This window comes from Carlito syrichta, unplaced genomic scaffold (assembly GCF_000164805.1).
Source record: "Carlito syrichta isolate Samal-C Ts95f unplaced genomic scaffold, Tarsius_syrichta-2.0.1 Scaffold302537, whole genome shotgun sequence".
NCBI classification, from domain to species: Eukaryota; Metazoa; Chordata; class Mammalia; order Primates; family Tarsiidae; genus Carlito; species Carlito syrichta.
In genome coordinates this window covers 21,066-33,784 of record NW_007246633.1, presented here as the reverse complement: position 1 = coordinate 33,784, position 12,719 = coordinate 21,066, and the positions used below count along the sequence as shown (strand labels likewise).

Sequence of the window (12,719 nt, the reverse complement as noted above, 5' to 3'; positions counted from 1 at the left end):
ATTAGTGATGTTGAACATTTTTTCATATGTTTGTTTGCCATTTGTATATCTTCTTTTGAGAGACATCTGTTCATGTCATTTGCCCACGAGCATGTTTTATGTTAAAGAGAAAAAATGATTTCTGTACCATAAAATATAAGAATATCTCAACTCCCCAAACAATTGTGCCAGGGTTTTAAAAATCTGTACCTGTGTTTGTTGTCAAGTATCATATGTTACCAAATGGTAACCCACAGAAATGTTCAAAGAATCTATTCTCATAAAATAAGATATCCAGGAAGTTAATTAAGTAAACATTGAAAAAAAATCAGATTTTGCCAAATGGTAAACCAGCAATATGCTTAAAGAGTCTATTTTCATAAAAGAAAATATTCTCAGGAAGTTGATTGAATAAATATTGAAAAAAACAAAACATAGAATAAACCAGGAAAGGAGATGCTTTTTGGTCCGGGCCACACTAACTCTAACCCAGGAGTGTAATGAGAGGAATAGAGAATATAGACGGCAGCTGGGAGGGGCTGACTCCAGGAAAGCAAAATCTGAAGCAGGGTAGGGGAAGACATGTCACTCAGAAATGTGTCACAATCTTTAGAATTTGGAAATTTTTAAAAATAGGTCTTGAATCAAATAACTGTGAAAAGTATGGCTGCCGAGTAGAATGTAAATGCTATAAACATTGACACAGTAAAAATAGTAGTTGGGAGGTGGGGAGGGGAAGGGAGGTGGAGAAAGGTGTTCAGAGTGCTAATTTCTTCATCTTTATAACAAGGAGTCTTTCAATACTGTCAGAAATGGAAACACAGACTTATAAAACACGCACAAAGATTTCCATGTCTTAATTTCTTTGTAGACTTCTTGCATAACCTTAAAAGGATCTTTTAAAAACTAATAACTCTTAAGGTAGAGAAGCACTTATATTAGTTAAACAATTTCAATACATTCACTTCTTTTTCTTCTAATTTTATATAAAACCTAAAATTAATATTTGTGTTAAAAGCAACATGTTGGGCTGGCTCTATTGCATGAAATTATTGCTTTCTCTCTATCTGCACATAGAGTATATGAGAATAGAATGATGAACACCTAGTGATACAGTAGAAAACTTCTGAGAGGTGAAATTTAGGGTTGAAGAATTTTGCTCTTTCCTATGCTTCTATAAGTTTGCAAAAAATCTTCATCAAAAGTAAAAAGTATAGATATGCTCAGTCAATTTTATTATTTCATGTGGATTGACTTAGAGTATTTGTTGAATAGTGTTAACATAGGTAGATGTTCTGAGTAATGACATCCTCTTCACAGAAAATTCATTCTTTTTATTGTAATGAATTTGAGACAAGGGGCCTTCTTTTTTAGCATGTCACCTATTGGCTGATTGATGTAGAGCAATCAGTCTCTTAAAAGACCTGGAGGAAGCCAGAAAAGGTCCCTTAGCCCTACCTAGTTTCATGTTTTAAAACTGTATCTTGTGGCCAAGTGCGGTGGTTCAAGCCGATAATCCCAGCATTTTGGGGGGTTGAGGTGGGAGGATCCCTTGAGACCAGGAGTTCAAGATCAGCCTGGGCAACATAGCAAGACCCTGTCTTTATGTAAATAAAAACATTTAAACAAACAAACAAACTGCCTCCTGGTATTCACAGCCTTATGGAATTTGGTGCTGATTATATAACAAATTAGAAATTGGCTTAAAAGGTAGACAATTGGGAACAAGAAAACAATGACACCCATAGAAAGGCAAAAAGTAAGCTTATTAAACAAATAAGATATTGAGAATATCTTAAATGTCAGTGTCAAGGAGACCATCATATCAATTAGTATCATGATAGGAAAATGTATTTTGTTACTGAAATCTAGTATAACAATTATCATTTTATTCTTACTTACAGGAAGTTCAGTCCTTAAGCTAACAACAAAAATGGCTATCTTCTTTCTAAAATTTCCTAAAGAAGGAATGTTTCCATAAATTTCTTGGCAAACTATGTCCACATGTCTAAATTCTGATGGTCAGTGATTACAACTCAACAATTAAAATCTAGGCATTCAGTTCCAAGGGAAGCTGTTTCTGTTTCATTATATCATTATAAAATGGGTTCCCAGAATTTTCTCCCCTATGCTAACTTTTTTTCTCCCCCAGACAGGGCTTTGCTCTGCTGCCCAGACTAGAGAGAAGTGATGTGATCATGGCTCACTGCATTCTCCAACTTCTGGCCTTAAGCAGTCCTGTCTCAGCCTCCCAAAGTGCTGAGATTACAGGCATGAGCCACCATGCTTGGCCAGCAATCCCCTCTAATCATTTTTGCAAAAGCTTTTTCTTCCATGTATTAAAACACCCAATAAGGGAGTTGGCATCAGGCAGTAAATGAATATTCAGCAAGCTCACTTTCTAATTGGTCAACTAAATGAAAACTTGTAGGGGCTTGCAAGAGCAAGTTTGATGTGTGTCTGTTATCACCAAATCTACCCAGTGCATATCAAGGGTTGGAATTTCAAAACAGGAACTTCTACAAGGTCATTTTCCTCAAAGTATTTGAAAACCACTGCTTAAGCATGGCTACTTACATTTGTAAAATATTTAATATTCCCATGAGAATTTGAGGGAGCAGTCTCTATCCCTGGTCTCCTGGAATAGGATAGGGAAGAACATTAAGTCGGAGTTGGAAAACTTTGTGCACACCTTATAGCTGTTTGATAAGTACAAGGGCCTGAGCAATTCATCATTAAATATCAGAGAATTATCAGTTTGAAAAGATCTCTGGATTAGGAGGTCGCACAGCACTGGGTTCCAATTTTTCCTTGATCCATCCTGTTCTCTGGTAGCTAAATTACGTCACCCTTATCTGTCTGGGTTTTCACATTTGTCAAAATAAGTCCTTACTGTGCCTTCCAAGTCTGACTTAATTAAAAGTTCTGAACCAACTAAACAAGGTCAGTAGAGCATAAAAGGATATATCTAGTAGGGAGGCAGCCTGATATAATGAGAACGCTGGAACAGTGGGTCCTGAGAGAGATCAAATCAGCACCACCATTCATGAAGAGGAACAACAGGGTACCAAGTCCTGTGCACTTAACAGACAATAAGTGCCATAGCAGGAACCCATGCAGAATATGAAACATCGCAAAGAAATGAGAAGCCCATCAGGAGACTGAGGTAGGAAGATCACTTAAGCCCAAGAGTTCAAGACCAGGTTGGGTAACACAGTGAGAACCCCATCTCTTAATTTATTTTTTTTAATACAAGAAATAAGAAGCCCAGCTTAATATATCTGTGTCACACTAGCACCAAAAAAAATATTTTCCTGTAGGCTTTATAAATAAAACAGTTACCTCAGGGTTGGAGATCTACTCTTTTATTCATCCAAGGAGGACTCTGACTTCTCCAGAACGCATAATACAATCCTTTTGCAGCTACAGCTCTGCCCAGTGCTGCTAGAGGTGATGCGAGGAGAAACATGGACAGAATCCAAGTTTTGGTGAAATCTAGGACCCCAGGCGTAATTTTAAATTGTCCTTAGTGTGGAAAGAATAATATGATTTCATGAAGTAGGTATTTGACTATGCTATACCTACCATACCCACATATTCCTCATTTCTATCCATAAACCCCTGTACACACATGTGCACCTACATTCACATGCATGCCCACTGCCAGCTCAATCTTGTTTCTTTTGAAGATGTATGTTTACCCTCTCAAAAATGTATGAGGCCGGGCACGGTGGCTCACGCCTGTAATCTCATCACTTTGAGAGACCAAGGTAGGAAAATTGCTTGAACCCAAGAGTTCAAGACCAGCTTGGGCAACATTGTGAGATCTCATCCCTACCAAAAAAAATTTAAAAAGTAGAAGAAGAAAAAGAAAAATATATATATTAACTGGGCATGGTGGCACATGCCTATTGTCCCAGTTACTCAGGGCCTGAAGTAGAAGGATCGCCTAAGCCCAAGAGTTCAAGGGTGTGGTGAGCCATGATCATGCCACTGCACTCCAGTCTGGACAACAGAGTGAAATCCTATAGTCCAGGAAAACCCATTTGGCCTTCAGGGTCAACCACTGCTCCAGTGGATAACACTGCAGTCAGCAGGTCAACCTGAGAATAAAAATTAGAAGAATAAAATGGCCCCAATCTAGTCAGTTAACCATGAGACCTCTCTCTCCAGACTCTTTACCAGGGAGATGCATGTGAGAATTTGTTAGTCGATGACAAAGTTTTCCATGTGCACCAATTCTAACACAATTCTGCAGCACTCAAAACTCCCGAATATATATCTGGACTAGGTAGCGAATGGGCTAAGCATTTTTCAGAAAGGAAACTTGAATTCTACACTTATAGGGTTCAAAGTATTCAGAGTTCTTATTAGATCTGCTTTCAAACTCCAAAGATAAAATAGCTCTCAGTCAAAGAAGTGGAAGTGAGTATATTAAACTTCACACTAGCCTGCGGCACTCCTTCTTCCCTTATTTGTTTATTATATATACCTGGCTTCATTTTGAAAAACAATTGCCGCTGAGTGGGAAAATTTACACAGAACCAATCAGTCTTGTGTCATGAGATGCTCATGAGTAAACTACCTCCCTGCCTCTGGCCCTGTAAGCTGACTTGAAAGCATCCTATCAGGAGACAGTGGCAGAAAGACCAACCCCATTCCCCCAGCAGACAGTGAGCAATACAGACCTGGGAGTCTCCTCACTTTTTGCACAGATCTCTTCTTTAACTCCCTGGATCTGCAAGAACTTAGAGAATCCCTCTGGTCCCATGATTTGGTGTTTGTCCCTGATTTCCACAGGGTTTGAATCCTGACTTTTTTTCTTTTTCCAGTTCTCAGCATGATTCTTCAGTTATTAAGTTCCACCCAACTCTGACTCCACAGACTCCAACTTCTAACAGAGCCTTTTGACCTGTACCACTTTTTATTCAACTGCACTGGCCCAGGCCAAAACCGGGTGTGATAGCATCAGAAAGAGATACTTCGAGACTCAGTTGGACTCACTTCCAAGATTCAGCCTCTCCTTCCCTCTTGGACTTTGGTCCTGGCTCAGGCTTTAGTTTCCTTATCTGAAAAATGGAGATTATATGTGCTCTGCCTACACTTATGAGTTTGTCATATGGGTCAAATATGATGAAATGAATGTGAATATACTTTCAAGCCATAAGAAAAAAATAGATGTACATGGATATTTCCAAAACTTAGACTTTATTCTGGTTAACTTTTAACCTGTAATATCACATTTTTAAAAACTTCTTTGTCAGAAAAAGAAATTTGTTCTGTCACTGATTTGCTGTGTGAGTTTGTGTAAGTTCTTCGACCTCTTTGAACCTCAATTTTCTTAACTGTACTCCTTTCTTTGAAAGAAATGGGCAGGGTGGCATGTGCCTGTAGTTTCAGATACTAGGGAGGCTGAGGTTGGAGGATCACTTGAGTTCAAGAGTTCAAGACCAGCCTGGGTAACATTGTGAGACTTTTTCTCAAAAGAAAAAAGGAAGGGAGGGAGGGAAGGAAGGAGGAAAGGAGGGAAAGAAGGAGGGAGGTTAGGAGGGAGGGAGGGAGAGACAGGAAGGAAAGAAGGAGAGAGGCAAGAGGAGGGAGAGAGAGGAAGGAATGAAGAAGGGAGGGAGGGCAGGAGGGAGAGAGAGAGGAAGGGAGGGAGGAAAAGAAAAGGAGGGAAGGAGAGAGAGAGAGAAAGAAAGAGTGGGGGAGAGAGAGAGAGAAAAGAACCTCTTTAACATGAGGAAAATTAGAACACTGGGCTATTTTACAGAGCCCAAGGACAGGAAGTACAGTCTGGCCTCACAAGCAAAGAGAACCAAGAAACACAAAGCCCTCAGAAATTCAGACAATCTGTCACTTCATCTCCTTGTGACCTCATGAGTGATCATGTGTATGTCTCTTTAAAGACTGGATTTCATAACATATCCAAGCAGATAACAATAAATGTTACCCCTTCAATCAACTGGTGAGCCAACTATTCTGTCCTGGGAAAGAACAGCTGATTGGCCCAACTTAAGTCCAACATCTACCCATGATATGTTCATTTAAGGTCAGGAGACCTTTGGGAGGCTGAGTTGAGTAGAGGTGAGACCTCAACTCTACAATAAATCAAAAAATTAGCCAGATGTGGTAGCGCACGCCTGTAATTCTGGCTACTCGGAAGCCTGAGGCGGAAGGATCCCAGAGCCCAACAGGTCGAGGCTGCGGTGGCTGGGAGCAGCCACTGCACTCCAGTCTGGGCCACAGAGTGAGACTCCAACTCAAAAAAAAAGGTCAGGAGAATGATGTCCTAGTGAAGCACGGCCACTGGGTCTAACATATGAGTGAGAAGCGATTTTCAGAGACAAAGGAGATGGGGATCAATAAAAAATCAGAAATGTGTTGTAGTGGAGGCTGGACCCCACCATTCAACTCCCCATTCGGAACTGAATGACTCATTTCCTCAGTTTCTGTGAGTGCTTCCTGCGGACAGATGAGTTGTCAGCACTCTCTGGCAGTTGTCCTTGAAGAAAGAACCACCTTGCTTAGTTGAAGTTCACATCCCTTCCCAGAGGCAGCACACATCCAATGATTGCTTATTGCCTGGGAGTGGGATGAAAGACCACTCCAGCTCCAGAACTTTCCATGAGATTGCTGCGATCTTTGTTATAATAACATTGCAGCCCAACTTCTCTTCCTACAGGTATCAAGCCACGAACACTCCCTAATTAATTCCCACATGCCATTCTCCATCTCAGGCCTGCTTCCTGGAGAGTCCAACCTGCAAAATGTGAGCAACATATGTGTGACTCGGAAATGCAATTTTAGGATGGGATGACTGTCACATGATGCATTCAATTCAAAGGTGTTTAATGCATGCCAGTTTCTTTTCCAACTCTCAGCTATCCCAGAGGACAATGTCACAGCCAACCTGTCATTAAAGTCTCCAGGATCAGGGTCCCTTTCTGCGTGACTCTGATTTGAGACCAGAAATGACAATTACGCAGCCATAAAAAAGAACAAAATCATATCCTTTGTAGCAATATGGATGGAAAAACATCATCCCAGGTAAACTAACCCAGAAATAGAACACCAAACACTGCATGTTCTCACTTATATGTGGGAGCTAAATGGTCATAAAGATGGAAATAATAGACACTGCGACACTAAAAGGGGGGAGGGTGCAAGGGGGGGTTAGGGTTCAGAAGTCATCTACCGGGTAGCACATTCACTGTCCGGGGAATGGGCCACCTGAAGCCTGATGCTAACCAGTATGCAATATGCCCGTGTAACAAAGCATGCACGTGTATCCCCTGAATCTAAAATAATATAAAATAAAACTTGAAAGAGTGAAAATAAATTTAAAAAAGAAATGACAATTAAGCCCAGGATCTGCTTCCTTCTATCAAATGACCAGAGTCAAGCAGAGCTTCCGCATCTGGGCCAAAAAAAGGAAGCAAAAGATATTGCCTGTCAGCAGCCTTGGGTCCTGCTCTTCCCCCAGTACCACCTGCATTATCCCACCAGGCCACTAGAGTGTGGATCTACTGACATTATCGCACATCATTTTTTGAAGGTTAATCAGCCAGAATGCATCAAATGACCACTCTGTGCCAGACGCACATATATGTGCACAAGGGAGGTCTGGCTTTGTAAAAATAAAATCAGCAAGACAAGACACTGTACGGATAGATAAGTGTCCAAGATTGGAACAAACCACAGATAGAGGCTTTTAGAAAAAACAAAACAAAAAAAAAACACCATCTTGTCTTGCTGAGGAGATAAGGGAATGTTCTGTGGGGAGATACCATCTGGGACTTGAGGAATAGAATGGATTAATGGATTTAGAACTTTTGATAGCGGGAGAAGATAAAGAGGCATTGCAGAAGCAGGTGCTTTTGCCTACAGAAAGGGACAATGTCAGGGCCCCCAGGTTGTTGTGCAGAAAATCCTAGAGCCCAAAAGAAAATAAGGGCCCCGGAGTTGTTCGGGCTACAACCCAGAACAATTGAGGAACAGTGAACAGTATGAAGTGCTGATGATTTAAGCAATCTGACAGCCCCCAGACTCTGGGAAGAGATTGGTGGGATGAGATGACTAAGTTCCATAGACCTCACTTGGTTCTTCTTCCGGGAAAGCTGTGCAGCCTGGCACCAGAATTTGAGTTCTGCAGTCTAGAATCACATTAAGTCAGATCATTTTCCTAGGCATATCAAAAAGGAAAAAACTAAAGTGTAGTTGTGCTCTAGACCTCAGAGAACTCAAAGATCAAATCAGAGACTTGTTAAGAAGACTAGATATGTCTGAGTACGTTGGCTTATGCCTGCAATTCCAGCACTTTGAGAGGCTAGAGGCCAGGAGCTCAAGACCAGCATGGGCAACATAGTGAGATCCTTTCTCTATAAAATTTAAAAACAACAAGAAAACTAACTAAATGCTCTGAGCCATGCAATGGGCTAGGCACTGAGCTAAGTGCTTTGTAGTCGAGGTAGAACAAGATTAACTTTCACAACAGCCTGTAAAGTTGCTGCTGAACTATTCCCATTTATATATGGAAAATTCAAGGCACAGAAATATCAAGTCACTTTCCCATGACCAAAGAACTAGTAAGCAAAGAAGCCAGAGCTCAAACCTGTATGGTCCATCTCCAGGGTCTGTGCTTATAACTTCTTCATTCTACATCATTATTGTTCCAATATCAAGATGAGAGCAATGTAGCATAAGGCTTAAAATAAGACCCTATATTAAGTGTTGTCTTAATATATAGTGGAATTTTTTTTTGAGGTGGGGTCTTGTTATATTTCCCCAGATTGGTCTCAAACTCTTGCTTTCAAGTGATGCCCCCACTTCAGCCTGCTGGGTAGCTGGGATTATAGGCATGGATTTGGAGAAATTCTCAAATGGCCTTACCACAAGTTCCCCTCCAAACTATGCTCCAATGGGTGAAACCCCCTAGTCAAACAATCCTCCTTATTATGGAAGCAGGCACAGTCCCTGTTTATCCCAGACTAGCAAGTTTTTCTGTTCCCTTCTAGTCCACCAAATTATTTAAACAAGCTAATCACTTCCTCCTGTAGGAACCAACAGACACCCCACCTTTTTGATACTATAAAGCCTGCCTGCTCAGCCCCTGGTTATTCACTCTGTTCCTGAGTGCAATTATCCCTGGCACAGCATCCTCCTCCCCAGGGCTGTGATTGTATGTGGCTGGTAAATGGCTGTCAAGCTCTTCTGTCTAGTTAGGGTTCAAGTGTTGGGCCATGCCCATATCCCTGGGGCAGGAATTCGCCTAACTCTCACCAACAGGTTGAATAGCAGATTAAAGCAAGCCAAGCTGGAAAGGAGAGACAATACCAAATGGACAGTGGCTAGTGAGATGCCAGAGTGGAATGTGGGACAACAACAATGGTGAAAACAGAGAAGATCAAAATACTGACCACACATGATTTAGCAGTGTGTGCATGAGAGAGAGAGAGAGAGAGAGAGAGAGAGAGAGAGAGAGTGTGTGTGTGTGTGTGTGTGTGTGTGTGTGTGTTTCTGCGTGTGTGTGTCTGTGTGTGTGTGTGGTGAGTGAAGTGTTGTTTGTAGAAGCAGCTCCATCAACGTTGTGAAGCTGGGCTTTAGAAAAACATTTAAATGAGGCAGGAATGAGTAATTGACGATCATAACTGTGATTATAAGGCATAATTACAATTAGCTGCACAAGAGTGTTAATCATGAAAATAATTACATGTCAGTTTTCCTCCTAAAGAAGAGAGAATGTAATTAAGTGGCCCAAAGGGGGCAAGGAAAACACATCTCTAGGTGATATAGGTAGGGGGTGAAGGGGTAAAGCTTTCTCAGTGCTTACAATGCATCCACCAATTCCTTTCACAAAAAGGAAGTAGGTAAGAAGAAACTGACTTGAGCCCTTTCTTCCAAAGTAAAACAAACTTGAGGTGTGAGGTAGAAGAGTGTAGTGATGAAAAGCCAGATGGCCTTGAATTTAACTTTATTTTTTATTTTGCTAGTTACCAGCTCTATGACATTAGACAAGTTATTTAATTTCTCTCTGGGCCTCAATCTCCTCAATAGTAAAATAATAATTCATACACACCTCTCTGAGTTGTGTGAAAATCAAGTTTGTAAACTACTTGCTTACGTGTCTTATACACAATAAATTCTCAATAAATGTCTGCTGTTATTATATAATAAGGAAAGGAAAAATAGGATAGAGAAAATTTTCATCATGTCTTGGCTAATTTTTCAGCTTTAGTGCCTATTTGAATTCAGAGAGAACCAGCCTCCTAATATTCTCGTACCTCGGAAATTTTTATCTTTTTCAAATAAGGTCCTACCTTTGACATCCCTGAAATCTTATGATTTTAAAGCATGAGATTGGGTGTGCACTTATACAACCTGTGTTCCTTGGAGCTGTGAGTTAAAACAGGTCATTCTAGAGCCTCTTACCTCCTGATCCAGTAGGTTTGTGCCCCCTCAAATACCATCTTCCAAGCGGTTCCCAATCCATTTACCCTATTCATCTATTCATTTGTTCATTTTCGTAATAAAGACAATAGATGTGTTGTATGTAACTGTGTGTATTTTTTTTTTTTTTTTTTTTTTTTTTTTTGAGTAAGAGTCTCTCTCTGTTGCCCAGGCTGTAGTGCAATGGCACACTCACCGCCACCACAGCCTCGACCTGCTGGTCTCAGGTGATCCTTTCACCTCGGCCTTCCAAGTTGCTGGAACCACAGGCACGTGCCACCACACTAAGCTAATTTTTTTATGTATTGTAGAGACGAGGTCTTGCCAAGTTGCCCAGGCTGGTCTCAAACCTCTGGGCTCAGGCAATCTTCTCGCCTCCGCTTCCCAAAGTGCTGGGATTGCAGGTGCAAGCCATGGCACCGGGCTCACGTTAATATGATAACCTTTTGTTTATGTTTCAGCAGAGCATTGAAGCCAAAGGACACTGCATTCTTAAGTTAATTCCTTGAAGAAATCTAAAAGAAATTGAGACAGAATTCTTGCATCAATCACCCCAATTTTTTGCCTCTTCTCGTATCCGTATGCTGTACCATGCCATATCCTCCCACCATAACTCAGAACTTCTGAACTTTTAGCCATGTGACTTGCTTTGATGAATGGCATATCAGCAAACATGCCACAGGCTTGATACAAGCAAGGGTTTAAAGAGTGCTTGCATAATTGAACTTACTTACACTCTTGGTCCCCTGTCAATGTCATGAGAACACACCCAGCAAGCCTTCTGGAGGATGCAAATCACATAGAGCAATGACCCCAGTCAAGCCCATCCCAAATCAGGAAACAGCCAGTTGACCCCCAGACAGGTGAGCAAGCTAAGATCAGCAGAACCCCACTCGATCACCCCAAATACATAAGCTATAAATACACATCTTGTATGCCACAGAGTTTTTGTGGTTTTCTGCTACACAGAACTATTGTCACAATAAATAGTTGCTTTTGCCGGTGGCGGCGAGCGTGGAGAGGGCGCCACGACGGCCTCGGGCACACTGCGAGAGTACAGGGTGGTGGGACACTGCCTGCCACCCCCAAGTGCCACACGCCCCCGTTGTACCGCACGCGCATCTTCACCCCCAACCATGTGGTCGCCAAGTCCCGCTTCTGGTGTTTTGTGTCCCAGCTGAAGAAGAAGAAGTCCTCGGGGGAGATCGTCTGCTGCGGGCAAGCGTTCGAGAAGTCCCCCCTGCGAGGGAAGAAGTTCGGCATCTGGCTGCGCTATGACTCGCGCAGCGGCACCCACAACATGTCCCGCCAGTACCGCAACCTGACCACGGCGGGTGCCGCCACCCAGTGCTACCGAGACATGGGTGCCCGGCACCGCGCCCGTGCCCACTCCATCCAGATGGTGAAGGTAGAGGAGATTGCAGCTAGCAGGTGCCGCCGGCCAGCGGTCAAGCAGTTCCACAACTCCAAGATCCAGTTCCCCCTGCCCTACCGTATCCTGCATCGCCAGCACAAGCCACGCTTCACTGCCAAGAGGCCCAACACCTTCTTCTTCTTCTAGGGCCTCCCGGCCCCCAATAAACCCCAGAACACCCGGGGGGGAAATAAATAGTCAAAAACTTTACAATAATCATTTAGAGCCGGGCTCGGTGGCTCAGTCTGTTATCCCGCGCTTGGGGAGGCTGAGGTGAGTGGATTGCCTGAGCCCGAGGGTTCGAGACCCGCCTGGGCAACTTGGCGAGACCTAATCTCTACAATAAATCAAAAATTAGCTGGGCGTGGTAGCACGCGTCTGCAGTTCCAAGTACTTGGAAGGCGGAGGCGGAAGGGTCGCCGGAGCCCAGCAGGTCGAGGCTGCGGTGGCCGGGAGCGGCCACTGCACTCCAGTCTGGGTGACAAAGTGAGACTCCAACTTAAAAAAAAAAAAAAAAATCATTTAGATCGCTAAACCCATCGCCCACACTGAGGGAGTAAAAGTGGACGAAGAAGAGAGATTTACAAGCATAATCGCCCTGGAGAGAACAGTACTATGTGCCCCACTCCCAAGTCAAGGAAGAAGGATTCCAGCAGGACCACCCAGAGAACTGCAGTTTGGGGGCTATGAACTGCCAGCTGGCTGTTAACAAGTAAGCAGAAGGAGGCAGACTACAATGGCACCCACATGCAAACCCAGAATTTGTTAGAGTAAAAGATAGACGAGGATTCCCTGTACCAGAGTTGGTTTACTCAACCTCAGCACTATGGACATTTTGAAACAGATAATTCTTTGTTGAGGGGGGCTGTTCTGTGCA

The 12,719-nt window shown here is 42.6% G+C and overlaps 1 pseudogene; it reads left to right on the top strand.

Annotated features, from left to right (window-relative positions):
- Positions 1-11,989, top strand: part of LOC103259147 — a 60,236-nt pseudogene extending 48,247 nt beyond the window's left edge.
- The last annotated feature ends 730 nt before the right edge of the window (positions 11,990-12,719 follow it).